General features: G+C 36.9%; 1 long non-coding RNA gene across 1 annotated transcript; it reads left to right on the top strand.

Moving 5' to 3' along the window:
- The first annotated feature begins 1569 nt into the window (after window positions 1-1569).
- On the top strand, window positions 1570-6479 carry LOC129214743 (uncharacterized). Its single transcript, XR_008579790.1, has 3 exons — window positions 1570-1705; window positions 2158-2289; window positions 6239-6479. It is a non-coding gene; the product is annotated as an uncharacterized LOC129214743 (long non-coding RNA).
- Window positions 6480-15140: the final 8661 nt, after the last annotated feature.

The following is a 15140-nucleotide window of genomic DNA, read 5'->3' as shown; positions in this document are numbered from 1 at the left end:
AAGGAGGAAATACATAAAAGTTGTTTGTCTAGGACTTTTTTGAGCAAGACTATTTTAGGGAGACAATGCATGTTAAGAGTTGACTGATTCAAACTCTGTCCTCGAGCTGAAGTGTGATGTATTACCAGAAAAGAAAACTTCTTTAACGTCTGTCAGTAAACCCAGAACCTGAGGAATCCAGGATTCCTGTACGTCCAAGAGCTAGAAATGCAGAGAAGTAGCCCCGAGCTCAGCATCCCCCAGGTTGGTGGACATGCCATGCATCACACTGGTCACCCCTTCTCTACCGTACAGACATCTACGGCAATGATGCTTGTTCAGCACTAACAGGTGAAAAATGTTTATCTTGCGTAGTGGAGGGCATCTTCAGTAAGCACAAGCAGAGGACCCTTTTGGGTGTACAGAGATCTGTATTATATCCATATTTAAATTTACTTATCATATCTTCATATTAACTGATGAAAGTTAACTGATAAAATTTTGCTTTCTGCTCATAACCCTTGTAAAAAGTAATTGCTTCCCATGACCTCATTACTGACTGTTCACTTCTCCCCCATTAAAGAAATAAAAAATATGCTTTAGTGTAATTTCTTTCAAACACTCTATTTAATTTGTTCTCCATTTATCCCATAATGATAACCCACCTACTCTATTTTGTAGAACATAAGAGCTGCTGCTTGGAGATAGCCCATTTACTTTCCAAGTGCACTAAAGTTATAAAATTAACCTTACCTCTAAATTATCTACTTTTCTTTTTTCAAATATTTGAGTATTCAAGGTGGTTTTTGGCATTGTCCTCCCAGAAATAGAAGCAAGATGCAAAATTCTTGTGGGAATCCCAGCTGTATCTGAATTGGTATCGGTGCTGTAAAGTAACCTTCTTTACAAATGTTAAACAAATGTTAAAAAAGGGAAATGCAAAGTCAACAGAAATGAAAGCAATTTCAATCACAAGTAATATTGTTTCCCTTTTTTTTCACTGTTTATGCCAAACAATGATTGTAGGACAGTTTTTATAGCTGTTGAGTAGTCTAAATAATCTATCAACTTAGATTTGATAACTAAATTATTAATATACATCAATCACCATCTTTTTATAAACCAAAAATAGTGTGTTCAGAAGATGTTGGCAAAACAGAGAGGTGGTGTACAAAAATAATCAAGGAATAGCAAGTATTGAAAGGTTGCTCCTTCTGCTTATCAAAGACAGCACTAAGAGAGGATCACAGCCTGAAATAAATTACTTCTAAAATGAGAATTGCTTAGCAGTGATTCTCCAGTCTCATAGTCAAACATTCAATAGCTAGAAGTTAAACCCATGAAATTTCTACCTCTAGGTGAGATTTTCTGAGTAAATTTCCACGGTAAGTGTAGTTAATAGTTCACCAACAGTTAGAATGGATTCTTCTTTAATGGAAATTATTGAATCTTTGGTCGGAGTCAGCCTGGGAGGTGGGGAGGAGAGGACAGGAGAGGAGAGGAGAGGAGAGGAGAGGAGAGGAGAGGAGAGGAGAGGAGAGGAGAGGAGAGGAGAGGAGAGGAGAGGAGAGGAGAGGAGAGGAGAGGAGAGGAGAGGAGAGGAGAGGAGAGGAGAGGAGAGGAGAGAAGAGGAGAGGAGAGGAGAGGAGGCAAGGCTGAGGAAAATTCCATAGTCTTTATCAGACATCAGAAAAGGTTATCACAATGGTTTCACTGGATTTTCAAGGTAGGAGGAAACAATAGTTTGCTACATTGTGATAAAATAATAAAAAATTGCTAAAAATGCATAATTAATTCTTGTGCTTTTTAAAATGGTTTTGACAAAGGACTTCATCTTTACAGAAAATATAATCTTATCTAAAAATGGGACATAATCACACAGCCTAGCTGTGTACTGGATGGGCTAAGCTGCATCTACTTCAACTGACAAATAAAAGGAAAAAAATATTCAAAAAACACACTGAATGAAAAATGTAGAATCATTGCCTTATGACTGAAAAAACTCACAAGTCTCTATTTCTTGTATTTCAGAACTTCTATTTGTAAGGAAGGGAAATAACCTTTACTGTATTGTTGGAATAAAAGGAACTAGATGATTCATCTCTGTGAATCTGCTTGTTGAATTTGATGGATCATTCTTAAAAGCGACGTTGCTAATCTTCAGGTTTTCTTTTTTAGGTTATTCACAGATCAGTGGGTTTTCCGGCTAATACAGGTCCTGATGCTCTTCTGTCTTCACACATGGTATTCATCATATCTTGACAAGAAAAGACCTTCAGTCTACAAATAACCTTCACTGAAGTAAGACATGTAAGTGGGTTTCTATATGAAAGATAGATTTTATGGCTGAATAAAAAACAACTGTAGTTAAAAAGTGTCATTGCATGGCCTTATTTGAAGATTTTCCTTAAAAGAACTTTTAGTGTTTGTTTTTTAAATCACAAATAGACAAAAAAGGATTAAATTATTTTATCATTAACCACAAATTCAACAAGAAAGGAAGATCACTTGAGTATTTTATCATTCTGAAATGTGCAGCCTTTAAAATATTTAAGTATCCACATTAGTTCTTGTCAAACTAGCACAAAGCAGTGCATAATATGACCTATGTGTAAGAGCAGAACAAGATAAGAGGCTTTGGTAAGGGTGAAATATTCACAATATGGTTACTTTGTGTAACACTTAATAATTTTGTTTCCTAACACTATACTCTTTTTTTTTTTTTAATCCTGAACAAGGTGACCAAAACAAAAAAATTCTTTTTTTATTAAGTAATTCAGCACCAATACTGCTAAAAATAATGAACCGTTATTGGTGACAGCAAACTACAGCACAACAGAAAGCTGATTAAATTTGATTGCCTGATACTATAGATTCAATTTAGCTTTGTATCAGAAATTTTACTCCATAACCCTAGTGAAATCAACAGATTTCTTACCACAGACTAGAACTAACTCTTCCTGAAGTGACTTACTGATTTCACAAGGCATATGAGGAAATACTTTGTCTCTCTCCAGAGACAAAAATTTAAAAATAAAAAAAAAAAAAAAAATAGATCCACTAGAAATATAACTAATGACATTTAACTTCTAACATCTGTCACATACCAGTCCTGTGAGGTGTACTAAAGGATATTTTGTTAGTTTTTTCCTCATTAGGAAAGTTCCCCTCATTTCCTGGTGAGGAACGCTAATAAGGTCTCTCTTCTTCGAGAGCCACTCATTTCATGGAATACATGGAAGCTTAATATCTTTATAACATCCATTCCTAACAAGTGAGCTGGAAAGTGGCCACCAGTTTCCAAGAAGGCGTCACCGGGTGGGAGAAAAGGCATTCATCAATGGGGAGACTTGTTGAGACAGTGATCTGTCTGAAACTCTCAGCTATAAGCAAATAGCTAGGAACTCCACTTTAAGCAGCACGCCTAAGCTGTGATCATACCAGAGCATAATATTTTTATTTTCATGCTGAGTTAGTAATGAAATAAAAATTATACTAATAACAATAAAAATGTCAGGACATGCACCTTCAACAGCTAAATGCAATGTTAACTTTTAATTGACTAAGTTGCAGTGCAGAAAGGTAAAACACAACAAAATAAAACATGACAAAACGAGGATCATATAGTTTGATCATTCTCACAAGCAATTTCATATTATTATCTTTGTTGTAAATATCTGAAAAAGAGTAATAGAAGGAAAACAACTTTGTTAAAGCCCTGAAAGCTCTCTGAAAAAATGCTGTTATAGCAAGACAGTTACTAAGAATGAACAGCAAATATCTATCTCTTAATGTCTCAAGATACAACTGCAGTCTAACTGTGATGAACACAGTGTAGAAGCAGTTATAAACATAATGCATTGAGATATTACTATGTATTCCAACACATCTGATGGTTTTGATTTTGTCTGTTTTCTTTTTTTGTTGTATAAATTATGGGACTTAAATATTATATGTTTGTAGCTATTTGATTTGAAAAATTGCATTTTCCATACCCCCAGATATAACATCCTGTCAGAGGATTGATAAATAGAAAACATCACAACTTCTCTAGCCAAAGCAGAGAATGGTTTAAAACTGTTTTAAGATCTTGCTGTGGAAACAACTGGAAATGTTTAATAAATACATATGCAAGTATGTTCTTAAGCAAAAGCATCATATAGTAGTTTACTCTGCTTGACAACAGAAGAACCTCATGGACTTCAAAATTTAAATTCCTTTACATAACTAAACCTTTCTCAGGAAATCTCTATCTCAATTTGCAGTGCAAAGGTAATTTCTTACTGATGACTCTTTGAAATGCCTAAAGAGCCAAACATTGTGCTCCCAATCTTTAGCAATGACTTAAAATTTATTGATGTATTTCTTCATTATATTTTTTAATTTAAATTGAATTTACAACAAATCAGAACAATAATAAGACCCCAAATAAAATTTGATAGTAGAGTGCTGCAAATTCAGTTCAAAATTATTTTCTCATCAAAAAAAAACCCCAAAACATAATCATTTATTGCACTGGAGCTCAAGCCCACCACATGCTATTACAGTAAAAGCTAGGCATTATTTCCATCTGGCTTTGCGCACACAGGATGTTGTATAAACTACCAGAAGAGCTCTATTTCATTGTAATTAAAATTTAGTGTTACACTTAAGCAATAAGGCAACTCCAGGAGATGTGATTATCATGAGATAATGACCTTGGGGTGTTACAAGGCAAGGAAGCAACCAAATGCCTCTAATCCTCCAGGGGGTATGATTATTTCGGAATAACCACACCCCCCGAGGTTGTGTGATTAGTATCAGAGAGAAAGTCTGTACGGAGAATACAAATATGATTTTGTAGGCAAATGTTGGGGGGCTGGTCTAGATAAAGTTGGTAATGAGGAGTGCTGAAACAGCGGTTTCGGATGAGTTGTGTTGTTCACATGCTAATTCTGAAATGTCTTTAAGAACTCTCTGGACACATATAGAGCTGACAGTGATGTCATACCTGTATAAGTAATCCTCCATAAATGCACAGATCTAATCTTTTCCTCCTATTTTCGTTTCATAATTTCCATTTCATAATAGCAATAAACCATGGTAAGCAATGCATTTCTGGGGGATTATTGCACTTCTCAGGTGGCTGAAGTCACTCAACCTTTAGCCTCGTATCTTTCAAGACATCTGAGAAGTGCAATAATTCCCCAGAAATGCACTGCCTGTCATGTCTTATTGCTTAATTACTTTGTACTTATCAAGTAGTTGCTCTTTAAATGAATGCAGCAGCACAGTATGTTTTACAATTATGGTGTGTATAAGAGCAGTATAACACTGTTATGGCAAAACATAAAATAAGTAATTGTTACAGCAGAAGTACAAACTAAAGCTGCAGTACAAACTACAGTACAAACTATGTTGGCTGCAGAACACTTTATTATTCTGATAAGTATCTTTTATGTGGTTAAGTAATGTGGGATATGTTCAGCTTTAATAAGGATGCAAAACAAGGACCAGAAGGAAAAGATACAACGGATAACGCAAAACTAAACTCTAATTACAGAGTTTATATTCCTCTTGCTATTGATAGCTTTGGGAATATGTTAACATTTCTGAAACTAGTGAAATCACATTAGTAGTGATTCTAGTAATGAAAAAATGAGTCAAATAGTGAGGTGTATCAGCAACAATGGGGAGAGGCCACATATTGCTATTGATCTTCTAGAAAAGAAAGTGCCCAAAAATGGGGAAGGGAGAATAAAAAGAAGCTTTTACTTGCAGTTTGATTTCTAATGAAATCCTTAAAACTAAATGTTATTCACAGTTGTGAGCAACAAGAAAGGATGTGGAATTGAAAAACTCCATTTGCACAATTCCTATGAGAACTATTGTTGAAACGGTCACAGCTAGTCACTCCAAGATCTCGTTTGAGTTTCTTACTGGAGTTGTTTCCATCTTTCCTTTCCTATGGTTAAAACAGGGTCCTCTGGAACTACGCATTTATCTTAACGGGTGAAAAAAGAAGCTGAGAGAGCTGCTTAGACTTCACAGGCTAGATTTTATCTACATAAGTTCACAATCTACTTCTGAGCTACAGAAGCTCAGAAATGAAAAAATTAAAAAAATATTGGGAGCATGGATATGGATATCATGAGTTCAATGTACGCTGAAAAACATCTCCTTATGACAGAAAGCATCTTCCCCTCCTGGTGTTGCTAAAAATAATGTCCAGCTTTTTAAAGCAGGAAACATATGAACCCACATAACAAAATCTTCACAGGTTTGTCTACTGAGTTTGGAGCCCTACTCATCTAGGAGGAGCCAGCCCAGAAATACTGTTGCAGCATATAGTACAGTAATTCAAAACCATGGAAATCACTTGATTGCCAGCTGAATCGACTTTCAAAGGTTTCATTCAAAGATACTAAGCTCAAAGACAGCCTTAATGATCTGGAAATACAAAAAGATAAATTCAGCAATGTATCAAAATAATATTTATTCACAACTGGTTTTGTCTGCGTTGTCTACACCATATAAATAAACTGTTATGGAGAGTAGATATGATTGCTAATACAGATTGTCTCATTTAAAAGTATTTCTTTATGCTAATGTAATATATTTCAATAACAGGACTATAATGCATCATTAAAGGAAAAATGTCTGAAATTAAGTTTTACTTTACACTTACCAAATATGTGTCTTACATTCCCTCGTTTTGGCTTGCTGGCAAAATTGATGCTTGGGTCCAAGAGAAATCCTTCCCCCTTCAGAGAAGGATTCCCACCCAAGGCAGCATTGCAAAAGTGACTGACTGACAGACATTCGACAGACGCACAGATGTAAGTACAGCATCTCAATGTTTCAGAACAATTCTTCCTTCATATGATATGTAAAGAAGCAAATCTTTCTTGGAGAAACAAGCTGAATTTGGCTGAAATTAAATCAAAAGCCCTTTCATTACCCTGAAAATACGTAACTCAAAGAAATCATAATATATAACACACATTATCTGTGAATCTATAGTATGTAACTATGAACCTGAAAGAAAATCGACTTTAAAATTTCCACCCAAACTCATAATATAGTAGTATCTCTGTCCATTGCAACATAAAGATTAATTCATGTTCTAACAAGCTCCTTTACTTTCTGCATCCTATTAATGCTGAATACTTGTAAGAAATTTTAATACTCTGCCGTAGTAGAAAAAAGACTTCCCATGCTAGCATCCTAATTTTCTCAATAGTTACTGTCACTGCAACCCTTAATTTAGAGCACAGAATTGGCACAATGGTAAATTACGGTGCTCCTCAAAAGCTTCACCTTCCAACCCCAGCACTGCGATTGTGTCAGAATTTGAAAGCACAAGAAGAGTTTATTTCTCAGTGAGTGTGATGTCACATTGAGCAAGAAGGAACACATGAAGTGAAGAGATTTGCAATGCCAGTGTGTTAGTTCAGAGCTCGTCACTCACATCTGAATTTCTGGAGCATTGTTCTAGGCAATTTTTTAAACTTGTCACTTCAAACCTCCTTGAAAACAGCTAATAGGAGTGGTGCGCTGAGTTGGCATAATGTTGAATGTCATTTAGGTGTAGATTATATTTGCTTCATCTATTTAGACATCATCTGTTTTTATTAAAAAAAAAAAAAAAAGAGATTGCAAAGAGAAAATACTGCATACAGAAGAGCACTAAGAGGGGATTTTCTTCTTAACTACTAGGGGATTTATTCCGAACTGAGCTTACTTGGACAGTGATAGCTTTTCATGCCTCTGGTAAAGACATGGAGGGTAGGTCAGAGATGAAGTTATGTAAAAAATACGATTTTTTTTTTTCAAAGGCTGAGATGAAAATTGTCAATGTACCTCATGAACATTGTTTGATCAACAAAAACCTCCAGAAATATTAAAACTCCAGACTGGAGCCATGCATAAAGGTAGTCACAGAAGGAAAGAAGCATGATGTATTATCCCTGAGGATGGTATCATTTGTATGTTCTCTGTGGAGCTGAAAGGTCTTGTAACTCCCAGTATGAACATGTTTAATTAATTAACCTACCTGGATTCCTCTCAGCTAAAGCCAAGACTTTAATATACAGCCTGTGAGTGACACAGACTATATTAAAACAAGGAAACTCAGAAGCAAGTACCCTAGGCTGTATTCTGACCAAAACATGCCAGCACCTTTCTGCTTCTTGGTCCCCGGGAACATAGAAAGGGGATTCATTGCTCTCTCAGAGGAAAAAAATGCCAGGATGAGTGGGGGATCAAGACTCAGGCATGCACAGCAGCACATTTCTGCAAACAGATTGAGACATTGCCATACAGCCTTTTTTCCGTCCTGTTAAGGGGCAGAGCTTTTTTTTTTTGGTCCGCCTGGCAGTCGGGAGCTGAGAGACAGGCAGAGGAACAGGCTGGATGGGCCACCTTATCAATCAACGTTTATGTACCTCAGGTCATCTGGCAAAAGATCACATTCCTGCCCAGTTTGCAGACCAGAGAGGGAACTGGAGACAGTAGGAGAATAGTGTCTCTGGGTAAGAAAGAAGAAGGTGACAAGCACTGAAGTGGAAGAGGGCAGAGCTATCTGGGAGATACGTTGTTGGCATGGGGACACTCGAGGTACTAAGATAAGAGAGAGAGGTGTAGAAGGAACCAGAGAATGTAAGGGCCAAGGCAAGCACTGGGTTGAGCAGCAGGTGTAGAGGGAGTGGGTAAACTGAACCCTTTAATGGATCAGTTTAAAGCATGTGCTGCTGCTAGGATTAATATCATTTCAACACTTCTGAAGTGAATTTTGGAGCAAATAATGAACATTGCAGAGAAAAGTATTCTTTCCAGGAAAGTTGCTGTACTAGCTTTCCAAGCAGAGGAAGTCATTTCTTGTTGTCTTTTCCATCCAAATGCTGAATGGAACTACCTCTGATCAAAGGCACGATTTGGATGAGGAATGGTGCAGTCAAATTTAAAAAAACTGAGACAATTAAGGCAACAGATAAATACAAGGGAAAAGCTGAGTCAAATCAAATGCTGAAGTATTCACGGAAGATAAATAATTGAAGAATAAAAATTCTACCTTGAGAAATTTGTTACAATATGGTAATTTGTACATCTAAAAATCCCACTACTTCAAACTGGAGTATCCTTCACATCACTTGTGAGGCTGCTTCTAACAGTAATTTTATTTAACTCTTCCCTCATAAATTCAGTTCAGCATTTGTAAGCAATACACTGCAGAAAACTATCTTGTTGCATTGTAAAGTAAGTATACCAGTACAAAAATCACAAAGGATGGTATATTTTGTTTTCTTAATGGTAGAGAGAAAAAGAAAAAATTGCTAAAATATTCTGTATATAAGAGTAAAACCCCATTATCATTCCTGATGCCTCTAATCTAGCGGAATTCATGTTTTATAAATGAAATTTTAGATCTTGTTTCTTTATTGACTAGCAAAAGCCAGGTAAAATCCCAGAAGAATACCTACAGTACATCTTTTCTGACATGGGGCAATTGCCTGTTTCATTACAGGGAAATCAAACCAGATGTAACTTGATTCTTTATTACCTTCTTGTAGAGCAGAAATGGATCAATCTTTGGAAACCAGTATGGACAGTAATTTAGATGATAACTTGAAGAGAGCATATTTTAGTGTGTAAGGCCAGACAAAATAATGAAATTTTGCTTTAAAGCATTTAAAGCTTAGTGAAAGGCACTGCTGCATAATTCCAAATGTTTAAAATTTAGGGACACTTCATCAATAATTGTAAAATACATTTTTACAACATTTTATTTCATTATTACTTTTAAAACACTTTGTGGTGTGAAGGCTGGAAAATATTTAGTGTTGTATACAGGGCTGTTATCTAATGGGTAAATTCACATGTTTTTCATCCATGTTAGGTGAGAATGACAATATATCCCCAGAACCTCTTATTTAGGGTGACTGCTTCTCATCCCTCACTAGCTGCCAAATCTAAACTGCTCATTCAGGTTCCATCTGTAGTCAGTCAAGAGCAATAAGATTTCTGGATGGTGATTCAACATATGTGATTTAGATGTATTTCTACAGATGGAATGAAACCTGCTTTAGAGACTTTATTTTTCCCTAATCCTTCCTAGGGTAGACTTACATAAGTTTATAATTAAGCTTGAAAATTGGACTGTATAACTAACTTGAAACAGTTAAATTAAATTAGAAGTGTCCCAGCTTAACTGATTCATTTTTAATTACCTAAATATATAAAGAAAATACATGGCAAAAATAAAGTGATATTTACTATGTACTATGGCACAACACTCAGGAGTATACAAGCAAAACGTGACATACCAACAGTTGGATTAGGTACATAAGCTTAATCATTATTTAAACACAATCAACTTTGCTAACAGGAATCTCAAGAAGTTCAACAAAGGGAAACACAGTCTTGCACTGGGGAGGAATAACACCATGCACCAGTACCAACTGGCTACCAGCTGGAAAGCAGCTTGGCAGAGAAGGATCTGGAGGTCCTGGTGGACACAAGTTGGCTATTAGCCAGCAAGATGCCCTCGCAGCAAAGACCAAGAAAAACCTGGGGCTGCATTTGGAAAAGCAGTGCGAGCACATTAAGGCAGGTGATTATTTCCTTCAGTTCAGCCCTGGTGAGAAACATCTGGAGTGCTGGGCCCAGTTCTGGGCTCTCCAGTATAAGACAGACATGGACTTGCTGAAGCAAGTCCAAAACAGGGCCACAAAGATGATTAAGGGATTGGAGAATCTGACATACATGGAGAGGCTGAGAGAACTGGGACCATTCAGCCTGGAGAAGGCTCAGGAGGGATCTTAACAGTGTGTATAACAAATACTTCATGGGGGTGAGTAAAGAAGATGGAGGCAGTCCCTTCTCAGTGGTACCCAGCGAAATTACAGGAGGCGATGGGCACAAACTGGAACATAGGAAATTCCACTCAAACATAAGAAAAAACATTTTTACTGTGGTGGTGGTCAAACACTGAAACAGGTTATACAGAGAGGCTGTGGAGCCTCCATCCCTGGAGATACCGAAAACCTGTCTACACACAATCCTGGACATTCTGCTCTATCTGATCCTGCCTGACCAGGAGGGTTGGACTAGATCTCCAGAGGTGCCTTCCAACCTCAGTTATTCTGTGATTCTGTGTTATAAAACCTGAGGGTACTCATTCATTTCACTGACCCCCAAAGATGTGAAACAGCATCAAGTTATAGCAAAAATTAGAAAGGAACAGTGTGTCTCATTGAGGGGCCTGGTCTCTATACATGATAACCCAGGTGAAATCACACAGAGAGTGAACTTAAATAGAGCTGCTATTAAATATACATCTTACCCATTATTGTCACAGCTCTTACTATACCCCAAACAGTAAAGGAATAAAGATGGGGTCTATTAGATGATCCCCTTCTGCAAGAGATTTGGTAGTAGCTCACTAAATAATGTTATTAACAAATACCAAATGCTACAATGCATAGGCTTTGTAACTCAATCATGCTAATGAAAGAAACTTAGCTTGAACTGGAAAATGTCATTAAATACAGGACAGGAAGGAGTCAGGAATTCATCCAGTCCTTTCTGAGACAAGGTCAAGACCATACCTACCACAAGTCTGTTTAATTTATTCTTGAAAATATCCAGGTAAAGGGATTCCAGTGCACCCATATGTAATCTGTTCCACATAGTTTCACTATCCTTTTGGCTGGAAAGCTTTTTCCAGACACCCATCTTCATCTGGTCAATGAGCAAGGAGAGCTGATCCTCTTTACAGTAATCTTATATATTGGCAAAATATTATGACAGACATAACCACTCGTAGTCTTCTTTTCTCTGTCCTAAAACAAACAAAAACCCAACCAATCAACCAAACACACAAAACACCCAACCATTTTGCCCTATGCAATTTTTTTTCACTAAAACTGTCATGAGGCAATCTTCTGGCAGTCTATGATATCACAGACATCATACCTGTATGACTTACGTATAGCAACAAGAAGGGGAGACAATGGAGAAATGACTGCTATGTCCCAGAAAGGGCTGTAGATTCATTGGGATACAACCTTAAGAATAGAATCAGCACAAGGTAACTGAAGAATGGGGGAAGAACAAATTTTACTGAAAGTAGGGGCAATTTTCAGATAGTTTTTAATGGGCATCTTGGCTTGATAACAGCAAATGCAAGATCTAAAAACTGTCACAGTACTAAACCTTTCCTAGTTGTGGTGCATTAAGGTCTTTACTACACCTCCTGTAATACCTAAGGTCATCCAAGATTTATGCCTGCTCGAATATGAAGTTTTCCTATCCTGGGCTGTTAAAAATAGCAGTAGCTAAAATAGCCAGGTCCTGTATGTCTGTTCATTTTCAGTACATTTAACAGAGGTCATGAACCCCACCTAAAATGAGCAAACAAAAAAAACAAATAAAAAAAAAAGGAAAGGAAAGGAAAGGAAAGGAAAGGAAAGGAAAGGAAAGGAAAGGAAAGGAAAGGAAAGGAAAGGAAAGGAAAGAGAAGGAAAGAGAAGGAAAGAGAAGGAAAGAGAAGGAAAGAGAAGGAAAGAGAAGGAAAGGAAAGGAAAGGAAAGGAAAGGAAAGGAAAGGAAAGGAAAGGAAAGGAAAGGAAAGGAAAGGAAAGGATGATGTATCTTTTTGGGGAATACAGTACAGCATTAGAAGCAACAGTGGACCAATATTTGAAACATGAATTTTGCAGTAAAGTTTTTAACAGGTAGATTCTTCAGTCTTTCATAAATTGAAAAATTTAATTTAGAAAGTAGGATGTAGGCATCACTTCTACTTCTAAATAAGTACACATCTGAATACTTTGCTTCAAAAAATCTCAGATATTTTCAGTATCTTTTTTTTTTTTTTTTAATCACAATAGAAATGAAGCCAGCATTTTGTTAATTGTTGCAAAGAACATGAAGCGTAGAGTTATTTCTCTATGATATTTTTCCGGGACTAGCAATCTCATATTCTTTCTGTCAGCATGAAACCCCTTGATGTGATATTGAATTAAGAGCTACCTTTTGACAGCCATCTTCATGTAATATTCAAACCCCTTTTCACCATCACAGGTACAGTACAAGCCTGAGATCTTTGCTTGAAGAAGATGGAGAAGTTGATTCATGCCTTTGTCATGTCTAGGTTGGGCTACTGCAATTTATTATTTTAGCTAAGTCAAGCTAAAATGCCTGCTTCAGCATCTCCAATTTTGTCAAAACATCAATTGCTACAAATCTACCCCAACTCAATACTGTTTATCAACCCACTTCTTTAAGTGTTTCCATTTACTTCTAGTAAAATATCGCATTTATTTTAAAGGAAAGCTTTCAGCTGGAGAACCAGACTAGTCTTGCTAATTTGCGCGTTCATTTAATAGACTAAATTTTGAAAGGGGTTTTCAAGGATGTAAGCATAAGCATTCACATATGTGAGTAATAGAGTTTATGCTTGCAAAGCCCATTTTGACAAAAGGGATTTGCTTCAGAAAATTCTATCCTGTGTGTAGATAAGTGCTAGATCCATCACATGCATGCAGAGATGACATTGTTTTTAAAATATAGAAACAAATTTTTCCATGAGGAAAAAGTTTTGAGTACACCCGTGGAGTCAGACCTTTCAGAATTTGGCTTAGATTTAAATTGGATTTTCTATGGGAGGTACCATTGTTAAAGCAGCAATTTCAGGACAATACTGTCACAGCTCACTTCCTGTTTAGTGGTTTTGAGAGAAACAATCTAGTAGTTTATATCACTGTCTCAATTGTTTGGTTTTTTTCTCATAACCTTACTTAGCATAAATAGCTAAAAACAAAAGTGGAAACTGTGCTAATCTGAACCAATTTTCTGCATGAAAACTGTACATTTCTTCTCCTTATTTGTGCATATAACCTAATAAAGTGTTATTGAAATAGGTTGTTTCTTTTAGAAAGACATCTGACATTGATAAAAGGACTCCAAGTGTTGGGGAATTTACCATATTCTTCACTAATCCGTTGCAAAGCTGATTGCCCTCACTGTTATAAATGTGTATCTTGCATCTACTCTTTCAACTGAAATCCCCTGCGACTGCACGTTGGTTCAAGTAAGATGCCATGACTTGTGTAAGAGCTTAATACATCAATGACTGCTCCAAGTGCTGACAATACAAAATGAGTAAGCGTTCCCCAACCATCAGATCAGATACAATAATCTTGTTACAGAACATTTATGCTTAAATTTAAATTTATAAAGCATTGCACAGGATTTTAACCATGCTATTTCACTGACCATAATGGAAATTGTCTGACTGCATGCCCTACAAGCTGCTGATAAAATGTATGTGTTAGACACTAAGGGCGAGATATATGAAATGAATTGGGTGCTGCTGTGCTGGGATTTGCAATGCCTAAACTTTTAAGATGCTTGACTTCCTTTCTGCTATCAAGGTCCTGGATTAGATGGCCAAGACTCAGTGGGAATAACAGTATAAATCAGTGGGAGCACATAACTCCCTTACAGCAGCCAGCAAGTCCTGTAGGAAGCCTCTTTATTCTAGCTACGATAAAGCTTTGCTAAAGAGCAAAAATATATTGAATTACCTTTCTGGCCATGGTTTAGCAGCTTACTCTGCAATTAGAAGGTACTGAAGATGCCTTCCGTACTTCAAAATCATGTGTCCAGGAGGTAGAGATACTTATCCCCTTCTGTGTGAGGGGATGAGGCAGAAGAAACACTTCAAGAGAAGGCAGTAAGGATGATAGCTCTTTTGTACAAGGGCTCCTAAGTTAAATCTCCTTTCCAGCACATGTGAAATCAGCAATCAGTTGCTTCCTCTGGCTGAAATAATTATATTCCAAACCACCCAAAAGATCAATCTAAGCACAGCAGACATCATCAAACTCTTTTCTGAACTGCACTACAAAATTGTGTATGGCCACCATCCTCCAAATTCATTCCCTAAGACAGGTCCCCAGTATGATGTTCCTGGCATCACCATTCTGTAACCCTCCATCCCCAACTAAAGATTTTAATCCCAAGTGCCACATGCCCCTCAGCCTTTCACAGAATCACTAAATGGTTGAGGTTGGAAGGGACCTCTGGAAGTTATCCCGTCCAACTCACCTGCTCAAGAACAGCCACCTAGAGCCGGTTGCCGAGGACTATGTCCTGATGGCTTTTCAATATCTCCAA

This window comes from Grus americana, chromosome 1, assembly GCF_028858705.1.
Source record: "Grus americana isolate bGruAme1 chromosome 1, bGruAme1.mat, whole genome shotgun sequence".
Lineage (NCBI taxonomy): Eukaryota > Metazoa > Chordata > Aves > Gruiformes > Gruidae > Grus > Grus americana.
The sequence above is the reverse complement of the archived record's forward strand: the minus strand, read 5'-3'. Positions and strand labels throughout refer to the sequence as shown.